The sequence below is a fragment of the Lycium barbarum genome, chromosome 4 (genome assembly GCF_019175385.1).
Source record: "Lycium barbarum isolate Lr01 chromosome 4, ASM1917538v2, whole genome shotgun sequence".
Taxonomy (NCBI): domain Eukaryota; kingdom Viridiplantae; phylum Streptophyta; class Magnoliopsida; order Solanales; family Solanaceae; genus Lycium; species Lycium barbarum.
In genome coordinates, this window is record NC_083340.1 from 57,974,618 (window position 1) to 57,986,939 (window position 12,322).

The following is a 12,322-nucleotide window of genomic DNA, read 5'->3' on the forward strand; positions in this document are numbered from 1 at the left end:
ATGGTCACAGTGAAGGGGTGCAGGCAGACCCATTTCACGGTCTATTATACGGACCGTATAACCATTATACGGACCGTATAATGGAACCCGACAGATCAGTGGAATGTTATTAAATAAAGGACCAAGTTCATGAAATCATTTCAACATTTCCTTTCTCTCTCTAAAACATCTCTCTACATTTATTATACAAGTTTTCAAGGATTATAAGCCATCAACAACATTAAATAAGTGAATCAAGAGTAAGAACCCATCAAGGATCATCTAAAGTCAAGAAATCCAAATGGAGAAAAGCTAGGGTTTTACTCAAAGTAAAATATTATCAACTAAGGCTCGCCCCTACAACATCTAAGGTAAGATTCATGCTATTTATATGTTGTTTAAGGTATTGGAGAGTTAATACACATGGATTGTAAAAAATATGGTAAAATGGGTCATGAATGATGAATAGTGACATTTTGAGGAATAGTTTGAGTTGAATCATGAATGCTGTTGTGTCGTGATATGAATGTGTTATAAATGGTATTAAGATCATGAACTAGACACTTTAGGCGAATGGACGAAGTTGGGTGTTATGACCTTGAATATGGGTAAATTAGAAGCAAATTGAGAAACCTAGACAATGTGGATAATGTGGATGACTAATGGCCATTGTTATGATATTAATGAAGGTAGAAACGCTAACATTGGAAGGGAACATGCAAGTGTAGAATAGTCCGACGAGAAGGTATGTAAGGCTAACCCTTCTTTCATAAGGCACGATTCTTGGCCAAATTCCTAATTCCTCTATATGAGTATGTTGTTTTCAATTGGTTGATATTCCGAGCTCATAAGCTCACGACCCTTGATATGTACTAAGATTGTACCACGCACCTCATACGACGAGTAGGCCTATGATATAGAAGTAACGTTAATGATGATGATAGTAATGATAATAATGATGCTAAAGGTGCCTACGGGCTATTATACTTATATGTGTGCCTATGAAGGGCTATAATGAAACCCCGAGCTTATAACTCCAGGTAGAATATATGTATATGATTATGTATAAAGTATGTATACGATTACGAAACGCGCGCACACCTCTACAGATGGTACGGATAACCCTGAAGCCTTGGTAGGGCCAGGTATGAGTAACCTTGAGCCTTGGTTGGCCAAGTATGTATGAAACACCGATCCTCTGAGGTCGGGTATGCTATGTAAATGTTATGTATATGAAATGACTAAGTATATAATCTGAATATGAATGTGATAAGATTATGTATACGAACACGAGCACAATTATGGTACGAGTACTATTATGGAATACGGACGATGATGTATGTATACGAGTATGGATAAGAAATGGAAACTCTCTACGAAAGTCAAGTAAGTGCTATGACGATGATATTATTGTCCCCCCCCCCCCCCCCCCCCCCCCCCCCCCCCCCCTCCTATGCTATTTCATATGTTGTTCATGATGCTTATTTATTGATGTTGCTCATCCTTTACATACTCAGTACATTCTTCGTACTGACGTCCTTTTGTTTGTGGATGCTGCGTCATGCCCGCAGGTGCACAGGGAGACAGACTTGATCCATATCTGCCTATTCACAGATTACATAGAGAGCTCCATTTCCTTCGGAGCCATATCTTTTGGGTACTTATTCTTTTGTGTACATAGTTATGGGCATAGCGGGGTCCTGTCCTGCTCATGTGATATGCTATACTCTTAGAAGCCCGTAGTCACGTGTATGTGGTTAGTTATGTCTAGCCTTGTCGGCCTATATTTTGTATATCATTTTGTTGGCCTCGTCGGCCCATGTACATTGTTGTGGCATAGCTGCCTATGATGATTAAAGATGTTGTCGTCCAATGGAACTAGTATGATTGATGCTTAGAGATGTATGATTAATGATGTGGCTCACCTAGATGCAAGCATAAGTATAAGTTAAAGGGTGCCCGGGTGGACTAGCACCAGGTGCTCGTCGCGGCCCCCTAGGCGGGTCGTGACATATACGAACCACCATATTCATTTCGGCCATATTGATTGCTTTGTTGTTGGGGTCTCCATTACTTTTGATAACCCCCCTGAGGGTGATCGATATAATTGGCATCCTCACGTTGTGGCTGCCCCTCTAGATAAGCTTCCTCCGAGACTTGGTACATTCTGGGAGTATGAGGCGGCATCTCTTCAACGACAACATTCACACTTTTAGCTTCTTTCTCCGTAAGCCTCTTCGACAACAAATCCATGGTGGTTTGCAATTGGGCAAAAGCATGATCTCGCTTATGATTTTCTTTGGCCGCCCTGGTAGCAGATGGACTACTATATGACAGGACTTCACTATCACTCGAGTGCCAAACCTGATTGTGGGTGGTGAGCTTATCAAGCAAACGGGTGATAACGATAAATGACTTGTCCATGAAGCATCCTCCTGCAGCAGTATTGACAGCAATCTGATTCATTGTATCTAAGCCCTTGTAGAATTTTTCCGTGAGAATAGCATCCGGAAATCCTTGAGTGGGAGATTGAGCTAGATAATACTTGAAACGCTCCCATGCTGAATATAATTGTTCCCCCGGAAGTTGTTTGAACTAAAAGATCTTATCCCGAAGCTCAGCCTTTTTGCTTGGCGGGAACCATTTCTTCAAAAATTTATTGTCTAACTCATTCCAGGTATGAATAGAATTGCTGGGGAGCTTTTCATACCATTTCCTGGCTTGACCAGCCAAGGAATATTTAAAGACCCGTAATCGAAGTGCATCGGCAGAAACGACACCTTGGGATTGTTGAGAACATACATGCAAGAAGTTCTTCAAATGTCGAAGTGGACAATCCTCCGAAGAATTTCGGAAATAACCTTCAAGTTTCAACAGCTGATAGATAGAACTATCAATTTTGAAGGTAGCATTTCTAGTTCTAGGAGGAACCACAGCAGAAGCTTAATCAGCTTCATTGATGAATTCAACACATATATTCTCATCGTCATCCTCTTCTGGTGCAGGTGGATTCACTTGGATTCCACCTTGGTTTCCTTGATTCCGATTCGGTCTTCCTGCCATGTTCACCTGGTTCACCACAACAGCAAACGAGGTGTGATGGAATAGAAAAAGTTTTAGAGAAGAGTACACAACAATCAGTGATTTCTAAACCGTATTCCCCGGCAACGGCGCCAAAATTTGATACGCTCAAATTACACCTATTAATGGCATAAAGCAGACGTTGTCAAATATAGTAACCCAAACAAGGTTGGGGTCGAATCCCATAGGGAATATGGAGAGAAAAGGGTACTAATTGTATGCAAAACTATTCTTTAAATATTTTAATCCTATTCCGAATATTTTAAAAAGGAGATTTGGTTTGTATTTTAAAAAGGAGATTTGGTTTGTATTCCGAATATTTGGTTTGTATTTTTAACTGTTTGAAATTTGTTTGGAGTTGGAGAACCAAAGTTTTGTCCCCGCAATGATTAGACGTTATGCTAAGGGTGTCAATATGATATATTTCTAATGGGTCGCAGTTATGCATGCACTTAATCTCTAATACACTTCCTATTATTTTCCAATAGTTAGAAAGTATTTCTTTTCATGATTTTCCCAAATGTAGAAAAGTTGTAAGTAAGATCGATTAAATATGCCAAGTAGAACTCATCTTATCCCTAAGTGAGTTCATTAAATGAGGGTTAGCGCCCCGAGTCCTTGTTATATTATTTCAAATCACACCCTAGTTCATCTTTCCAAATAAACTAGGGTTTGTGCATGAACAAGTGTTTGCAACCACTTATAGAACAATGAATACGAGAAATAATAAAATACATCACAACCCATTATATATATATATATATATACAATGTTAGATACCCATTACATAACACCCATCATTTGGGGTCCACAACTTTGATTAAAGAGACTACTCACACATTATGGTCTCAAAAGTAGCAAGCAATAAATGAGACATAAAGCTTACAAATGTAATAAATATGATGGAATATAGAATCTTGTTGTCTTCACTAAGCTCCAAAAGGGGAGTATTCAATGCTCACCCACCAATGGGACTTTTCAAGTGAGTCCAAAAATAAATTTTGAATGCTTAAAATGACCTAAAATGTTCTTTAAATAGGCTCCAGAAACACGCAACAAAAGCTGACAAAATTGCCCCCGATAGCAAGATCGACGGACCGTCGATCGTTCGACGATCCGTCGATTTCTTCGTCTTTTGTAACTTCAGCCCTGTGTACCGTTCGACGGTGCCGTCGACCAGTTCGACGCTCCGTCGAGTATCCCGTCTTTTTCTCCTCTGCTGAGATATCCTTCTTGACAACACCAACGACGAAATGTCGATCCGTTCGATGCTTCGTCGATGTCTCCGTCCTTCATCGTCTTCAAATTTGTCATCACTGGAAAATCAGGATTATCGACGATTTGAAGAACGGTTCGTCGATTGATCGACGGACCGTTGATTCTCATTTCTGGCAAATTTTTCTGTTGTTCTTTGCTTTTTGCTTTTGGGCCATTGGTTTCCTAAAACACAACAAAACATATTAAGAGAACCAGACTTACTTGAAAACAACCAAGATTCATAGTAAAAAGGTGTCAAATGTGCCACAAATCTGCGGTATATCACCACATATGGGATGTCATACACATATCCGCTTCATCCTTCGAAACCTTTTAGGGTTTCTAACCACTCCGCATACTCCAATTTTCCTTAGGCTACTCTAGCTTCTCATCTGTCTCTTATGTCTGAATTTGTAGGACTCTTAATATAATTCCCAAGGGGTCACCCATCCTAGTATTTCTGTTACACCTCGAAAATTCTGTATGTGTTGCCTTGTGGATAGGATAATGTGATCATAAGGTGATTATGAAATCCCTACGATGTTAAGCGAAGGATTAGATAGCTTGAGGTTCATACAATAAGATTTTGAAGTTCTATGAATATGTGAAGTTTAGTTTGTTGAAGGGAGCGAAACGTAAGGCGTGTTCGGAAAGGTTCCGTTATGATTGAGCTAATGTTTAAGTGGTGATGTTTTAAAGGGACGATATGGAGCCTATTGTATGGTTAATGAAGTATTATACAAGTGTTAAGAAGGTTCCATAAGGATTGGAGATCGAACAAAACGACGGAAACCATTTCAGGGAAATGGAGTTATACGACCACTTATACGGTCCGTATAACTTTATACGGTCCGTATAAGGTGTCTGTATAACTCCCAGCAGGGAGTTGGTTTGCTGGTTGGTGAACCACGACCACTTATACGGTCCGTACAATATTATACGGACCGTATAAGTGTCCGTGGAAGTCCCGACGGGCTGATTTTCAATGTTTGTATAAATAGATGCCTTGGGTTCTTTTACTTCATTTTTCATATTCTACAAGTGTTGCGAGCTAAAAAATCCTTCTCTAAGTATATTCCACTCAAGTCCAAGAGAACACAAAGATCAAAGACAAAAAAAATCAAATGTTTAGGTGTTAGAAAGCCTCCAAGGGTTAGAGGACCACAAGAAATTTCATTGGAGGAGAACTAGGGTTTGGTTCAAGTGAAGTATTTCCACTCAAGATTCATTCCCACACCATCTAAGGTAATTTTTATGGTATTTCCATGTTGTTTAAGGTATTTGAAATTTGAAACACTTGGATTGTAGAAGAATATAGAAAATGGGTCTTGAATGTGGGAATAGTGTCATCTTTGAGTAATAGATTGGATTGAGTAATGATTCGTGATATGATATGATTGTAATCATGTTGTAAATGATGTTAAGAACATGAGATAGGCATTGTATGTGAATGAACGTAGTCGTGTGCTATGACCATGGATATGGGTGATTGGAAGTGAATTGAGAAATATAGATAATGAAGATAAATAAAGACTATTGTTATGATATTGTGAATGTATTATTGACGTTTTGGAGTTGACATAAGATATGGAGGAAGTCGTATAAATAAAGGAGATGCTGACCAATTCTCTCTAGCTTTAGTGATGTATGTTAAGCTATCGATTTCTAATGATAGTATAACTCTAATGAAGGTAGAAACGTGAGCATTGAAGGAGAACGTGCAAGTGATAGAATAGTTGAACGGAAAGGTATGCAAGGCTAACCCTTCTTTCATATGACATGGTTCTTTGGGAAAATATCTATTCTTCTATGAGCCTATGATGTCCTCCAAATGATTCTATCTTCAAAGCTATTAAGCTCATGATTCTTGATATGTATTACGATTGTACTATATTCCTCACATGACTAATAATCCTATAAGGATAGATGTAATGAACGACGGTAATGATAATGACGATAATAGCGATGACGATAACGATGACGATGATAATAGTGATAATACTAAAGATGCTTATGAGCTATTATGTATATGTGCCTATGTATGATTTTTATGGAACCCCGAGCTTATAAGGCCGGGTAGAATGTATATATATAATTATGTAACGCGCGTGCACCTCTGCAGTTGGGTGCAGATAACACTGAGCCTTGGTAGGGCCAGGTATGTGTAACACTGAGCTTTGGTTGGCCAGGTATGTATAATCACCGAGCCTAACCATGGTCGGGTACGTGAAACACCGAACCTTCGTGGTAGGGTATGCTATGTAAATGATATGTATATGATATGACTATGTATATGATACGGATTTGTACATGACATAGATATGTGTATGAGCATGAATATGATACGAATACGAATAAAAATACATATATGAATATGATTGTGGATATGAAATGTAAATGAGTACGGATATGAATACGGATACGGATATGGATGTATGTACACAATCACGCATTAGAAATGGAAAGTCCCTATAAATGACAAGTAAGTGCTTATGACGATGATACTAATATCTTCCATATTGTGTTATCTCTTATGTCGCTTATTATGCTCCTATAATGATATTGATCATGCTTTACATACTCAGTACATTTTTCGTACTGACGTCCTTTTTGTTTGTGGACGCTGCGTCATGCCCGCAGGTGGCCAGGGAGACAGGCTTGATCCTTAGCTATATTTCTTAGGGACTGCATAGCGGAGCACCATTTCATTCGGAGCTGTAACTTTTGGTATTGATTCTTTTGTGTACATATTTATGGGCATAGCGGGGTCCTATCCCGCTTATATGATATGACATACTCTCCTTAGAGGCTCGTAGACATGTGTATATAGTTAGATGTGTTTGGCCTTGTCGGCCCATATTTTGGATATCATTTTGCTAGCCTCGTCGGCTTATGTACATTGATATGGGCACAATTGCCAATGATTATATGAAGGTGTTGTTGTCCAAAGGGATTAGTATGATTGATGAATAGAAATGTATGATTTTATATGTGGCTCACCTAGATGTAAATGTAAAGGTATGTTAAGAGGTTCCCGGGTGGGCTAGCACCGGGTGCCCGTCGCGGCCCTCCGGTTGGGTCGTGACAAAAGTGGTATCAGAGCAGTTTTTTCCTAGGGTGTGTCTACGAGCCGTGTCCAGTAGAGTCTTGGTTATGGGTGTGTTGCTCGCCACACTTGTAAACAGGAGGCTGCGGGCATTTTTGGAATAATTGACCTTCTTTCTTCATAACATCGTGCGATAGAGCTATGATATAAGAACTTCTTTCTCCTTAACCGTGTATTGTGTATTTCAGAGATGCCTGTAAAGAGAAAGGCTACAACAGCCCAAAAGGGAAAGACAGTGGCAGAAAAGCGGGCTGAAAGAGCACCGCCAGCAGTTGTAGAGGAAAGTGAGTCCCAGAATGCGGCTCAATCTCAGTCCTCCCAGACAGTGCCTATTTCTGAGGAGCGTGAGGGAGCCTCAACCCCAGCTCCAACACCTCCGGCTCCTCCACCGGATGCTTCAGGCCAAGATGTAAAAAAGGTCATTCATTTGCTTACTCAATTGGTTGCTGTTTAGACTCAACGGCAAAGTGCAGGGTAAGGTGATAAGGCTGTTAGTGCAAGGGCCCGTGATTTCATTAGCTTGAACCCTCCGGAATTCTTTGGATCGAAGCCGGATGAGGACCCTCAGAATTTTATTGATGGAATGTTGAGAACGCTTCACTTGATACATGCTTCGGACACCGAATCGGTGGAATTACCGTCCTATAGATTGAGGGATGTTACGGTTCATTGGTACACAGTTTGGATGGCTTCACGGGGAGCTAATGCGCCTCCCCCCGGTATGGCAAGAGTTTGTTGATACTTTCCTCCGACACTATATTCCTCCAGAAGTAAGGCGAGCTAGAGCCGATAAGTTCTTGAATTTGAGGCAAGGAAACATGAGTGCTCTAGAGTATAGTCTCCATTTCAATTCTTTGGCCAGGTATGCTTCGGCCATGGTAGCGGATATGGGTGACCGAGTGCACCGATTTGTGTAAGGCCTAGGGCCACATTTGATGGATAGGTGCTTGACCGCGTCCCTTCAGGACAACATGGATATTTCACCCATTCAGGCCCATGCTCAGAATTTAGAAGAAAGTCTACAACAACAAAGAAATGAGCGTGAGCATGATAGGGGACATAGCAAGAGGGATAGATCTTCGGGTCCGATGAGTGAGTTTAGAGGCGGACAAAAATAGCAATTTTCTAGGCATTCAAACCATTCTATGACTAGTGCGCCTCCTCAGTTTTCAGGCCAGAGATTCGATAGATCTACTCATTCTGGGCTGAGTCAGAGTTTTTCAGGGTCTCAGTTCAGAGGTGATTCCGGTCAGGCGAGGCCACCTATACCACGATGTTCCCAGTGTGGGAAGTTACATTGGGGTCAATGCCGATAGAGTTCAGAGGTTTTCTATTCATGTGGTCGACCGGGACATATTATACATGATTGCCCCTCAGTTCATGGTACAGGTAGGACCCAGCCTTCTGGGTCAGTAGCCGGATATTCATCGTCTGTACGCCCTATGGGGCCAGGTACACATGTGCCAGTCGGCCATGGTAGAGGCAGAGAGAGAGTCCCCAGTTCTAGCGGTCCTCAGCACCGTATTTATGCTTTGGCTGGACGCCAAGATCTTGAGTCTTCTCCTGATATGGTCACGGGTATATTATCGGTATTTTCTCATGATGTATATGCTTTGATAGATCCGGGATCCACATTTTCATATGTTACTCCGTATATTGCGGGTTGGTTTAGAGTCGAACCGGAGTCGATCAAGCCTTTTGAGCTGTCTACACCCGTTGGTGAATCGGTAATAGCTAGCCGAGTATATAGAAACTGTATAGTGGTGGTTTGTGACCGTCGTACTATGATTGACTTGCATGAGTTAAAAATGGTAGACTTTGATGTTATTATGGGCATGGATTGGTTGGCTTCTTGCTATGCCAATGTTGATTGTAGAATGAAAATGGTTCGTTTCTAATTTCCAGGAGAACCAGTTCTAGAATGGAAAGGGAATACTGCGTCACCAAAAGGTAGGTTTATTTCCTATCTAAAGGCAAGGAAAATGATCACCAAGGGTCGCATTTATCATCTAGTGCGGGTTCAAGATGTAGAAGCTGAACCTCCGACTCTTCAGTCAGTTCCCATAGCAAATGAATTCCTGGATGTGTTCCCGGAAGAGCTTCCAGGCCTCCCTCCTGAGCGGGAGATTGATTTTTCCATTGATGTGTTACCAAACACTAAGCCTATATCTATTCCTCCTTATAGAATGGCTCCCGCAATATTGAAAGGGTTGAAGGAGCAATTGAAAGACTTGCTTGAGAAAGGCATTATTAGGCATAGTTCGTCCCCGTGGGGAGCACCCATATTGTTTGTCCGAAAGAAAGATGGCTCCTTGAGAATGTGCATTGACGATCGATAATTGAATAAGGTGACGATTAAGAACAAATACCCTCTTCCGAGGATTGATGACTTATTCGACCAATTACAAAGTGCCAAATGGTTTTCAAAGATAGATTTAAGGTCCGGGTATCATCAAGTGAGAGTTAGGGAGAAAGATATCCCTAAGACAGCCTTTTAGAACAAGATATGGCCATTTTGAGTTCCGGGTAATGTCATTTGGGCTAACTAATGCACCGGCAGTATTTATGGATTTGATGAACAATGTGTTCAGGCCCTTCCTAGATCTGTTTGTGATTGTATTCATCGACGATATCTTGGTGTACTCTAGATATGAGGCAGAACATGCGGAGCATTTGCGTACTGTCCTTAGAGTTCTTCAAACTCGAGAGTTGTTTGCAAAATTTTCTAAGTGTGAGTTTTGGTTGAACTCAGTGACATTTCTGGGGCATATTGTTGCAGCCGATGGTATTCGGGCAGATAGCCAAAAGATTGAGGCCGTGAAGGCTTGGCCAAGGCCCACAACTCCTACTGAGGTTCGTAGCTTTCTGGGCTTAGCAGGTTATTACAGGAGATTTGTTGAAGGCTTTTCTTCTATTTCTGGACCACTCACAAAGTTGACCCAGAAATCAGCTAAGTTTCAATGGACAGATGCTTGTGAACGTAGTTTCCAAGAGTTAAAGGATAGATTGACTTCTGCCCCAGTCCTGACACTTCCAGAGGGATCAGAAGGATATGTTGTTTATTGCTATGCTTCAGGCATTGAGCTAGGTTGTGTATTGATGCAACATGGCAAGGTGATTGCGTATGCTTCAAGGCAATTACGGAAACATGAGAAAAATTACCCAACCCATGATCTACAGTTGGCTGCAGTGATTCATGCATTAAATATGTGGAGACATTATTTATATGGTGTCCATGTGGATATTTATACTGATCATAAGAGCCTTCAGTATATCTTCAAGCAGAAAGAGTTGAATTTGCGGCAACGACGATGGTTGGAATTGCTAAAAGATTATGATGTTGATATCTTATATCACCCCGGAAAGGCAAATGTTGTGGTTGATGCTCTTAGCCGTAGATCTATGGGAAGTTTGTATGATGTACGACCACAGAGGAGAGAAATGGCTCGTGAGCTCTTGTAGTTAGCTAGCCTAGGAGTTCGAGTAGTGGACTCAAGTAGCAAAGGAACTACCATTCAGAATTCAGCAGTCTCGTCGCTAGTAGCGGAAGTGAAAGAGCGACAATACGAAGATCCCATGCTAATGCATTACAGAGATACACTCCCTCAGAAAGAGGAGTCATTAATTAAGTTTTCAGGAGACGGAGTTCTTCGATGTCGAGGCAGATTATGTGTTCCTAATGTGGCAGGTTTACACCAACAAATATTGAGAGAAGTCCATTGCTCCCGTTATTATGTCCACCCCGGAGCAACGAAAATGTACCATGATCTTAAGTCTATATATAGGTGGAATGGGATGAAGAAAGATATAGCGGAATTCGTAGCTCAATGTCCCAACTGTCAACAAGTGAAAGTCGAGCACCAAAAGCCCGGCGGATTGCTACAAGCTATAGAAATTCCAACTTGGAAGTGGGAAGTAATTAACATAGACTTCATTACAGGCTTACCCCGTTCTCGACATAAGTATGATTCTATATGGGTGATTGTGGATAGACTCACGAAGTCAGCTCATTTCTTACCAGTCAGAACGACATATGTAGCGGAAGATTATGAAAAGCTTTATGTTGAAGAGATAGTGCGACTCCATGGTGTCCCGGCATCTATTATCTCTGATAGATGGACTCAGTTTATAGCTAATTTTTGAAAATCCTTCCAAGAGGGTTTAGGGACCCAAGTGAGCCTTAGCACGGCATTTCACCCGCAGACTGATGGACAAGCTGAGCGTACCATTCAGACTCTTGAGGATATGTTACGGGCATGTATGATAGATTTTGGAGGTAATTGGGTTGATCACTTACCACTCATTGAATTTGCTTATAACAATAGTTATCATTCTAGCATTCAAATGGCACCGTATAAGGCTTTATATGGACGAAAGTGTAGATCCCCAATCGGGTGGTTCGAGGTAGGAGAGACCAAATTGATAGGGCCAGACTTGGTCCAGCAAGCCATAGAGAAAGTCAAGCTCATACAAGATCGGTTATTAGCAGCTCAAAGTCGTCAAAAGTCCTATGCGGATAATCGTCGAAGGGACTTAGAGTTCGCAGTGAAAGATTGGGTATTCTTAAAAGTATCACCAATGAAGGGTGTAATGAGATTTGGCAAAAAGGGGAAACTTAGTCCCCGATACATTGGGCCTTATGAGATTGCGCGCAAAGTAGGCAAAGTGGCCTATGAGTTAGATCTACCTCCTAACTTAGAGTCGGTTCACCCAGTTTTCCATGTCTCGATGCTTCGTAAATGTGTTGGAGATCCTACTAGGATCGTGCCAGTAAAAGATGTTCAAGTGACAGAAAAGTTGACTTATGAAGAGGTACCCATTGCCATACTAGATAGGCAAGTACGGAGGCTTAGAAACAAAGAAGTAGCCTCAGTTAAGGTTTTATGGAGAAGCAATAAA

The 12,322-nt window shown here is 41.2% G+C and overlaps 1 non-coding gene across 1 annotated transcript; it reads left to right on the forward strand.

Annotated features, from left to right (window-relative positions):
• Window positions 1-2,491: 2,491 nt before the first annotated feature.
• Window positions 2,492-2,598, forward strand: LOC132638921 (small nucleolar RNA R71). Its single transcript, XR_009581978.1, has one exon. It is a non-coding gene; the product is annotated as a small nucleolar RNA R71 (small nucleolar RNA).
• The last annotated feature ends 9,724 nt before the right edge of the window (window positions 2,599-12,322 follow it).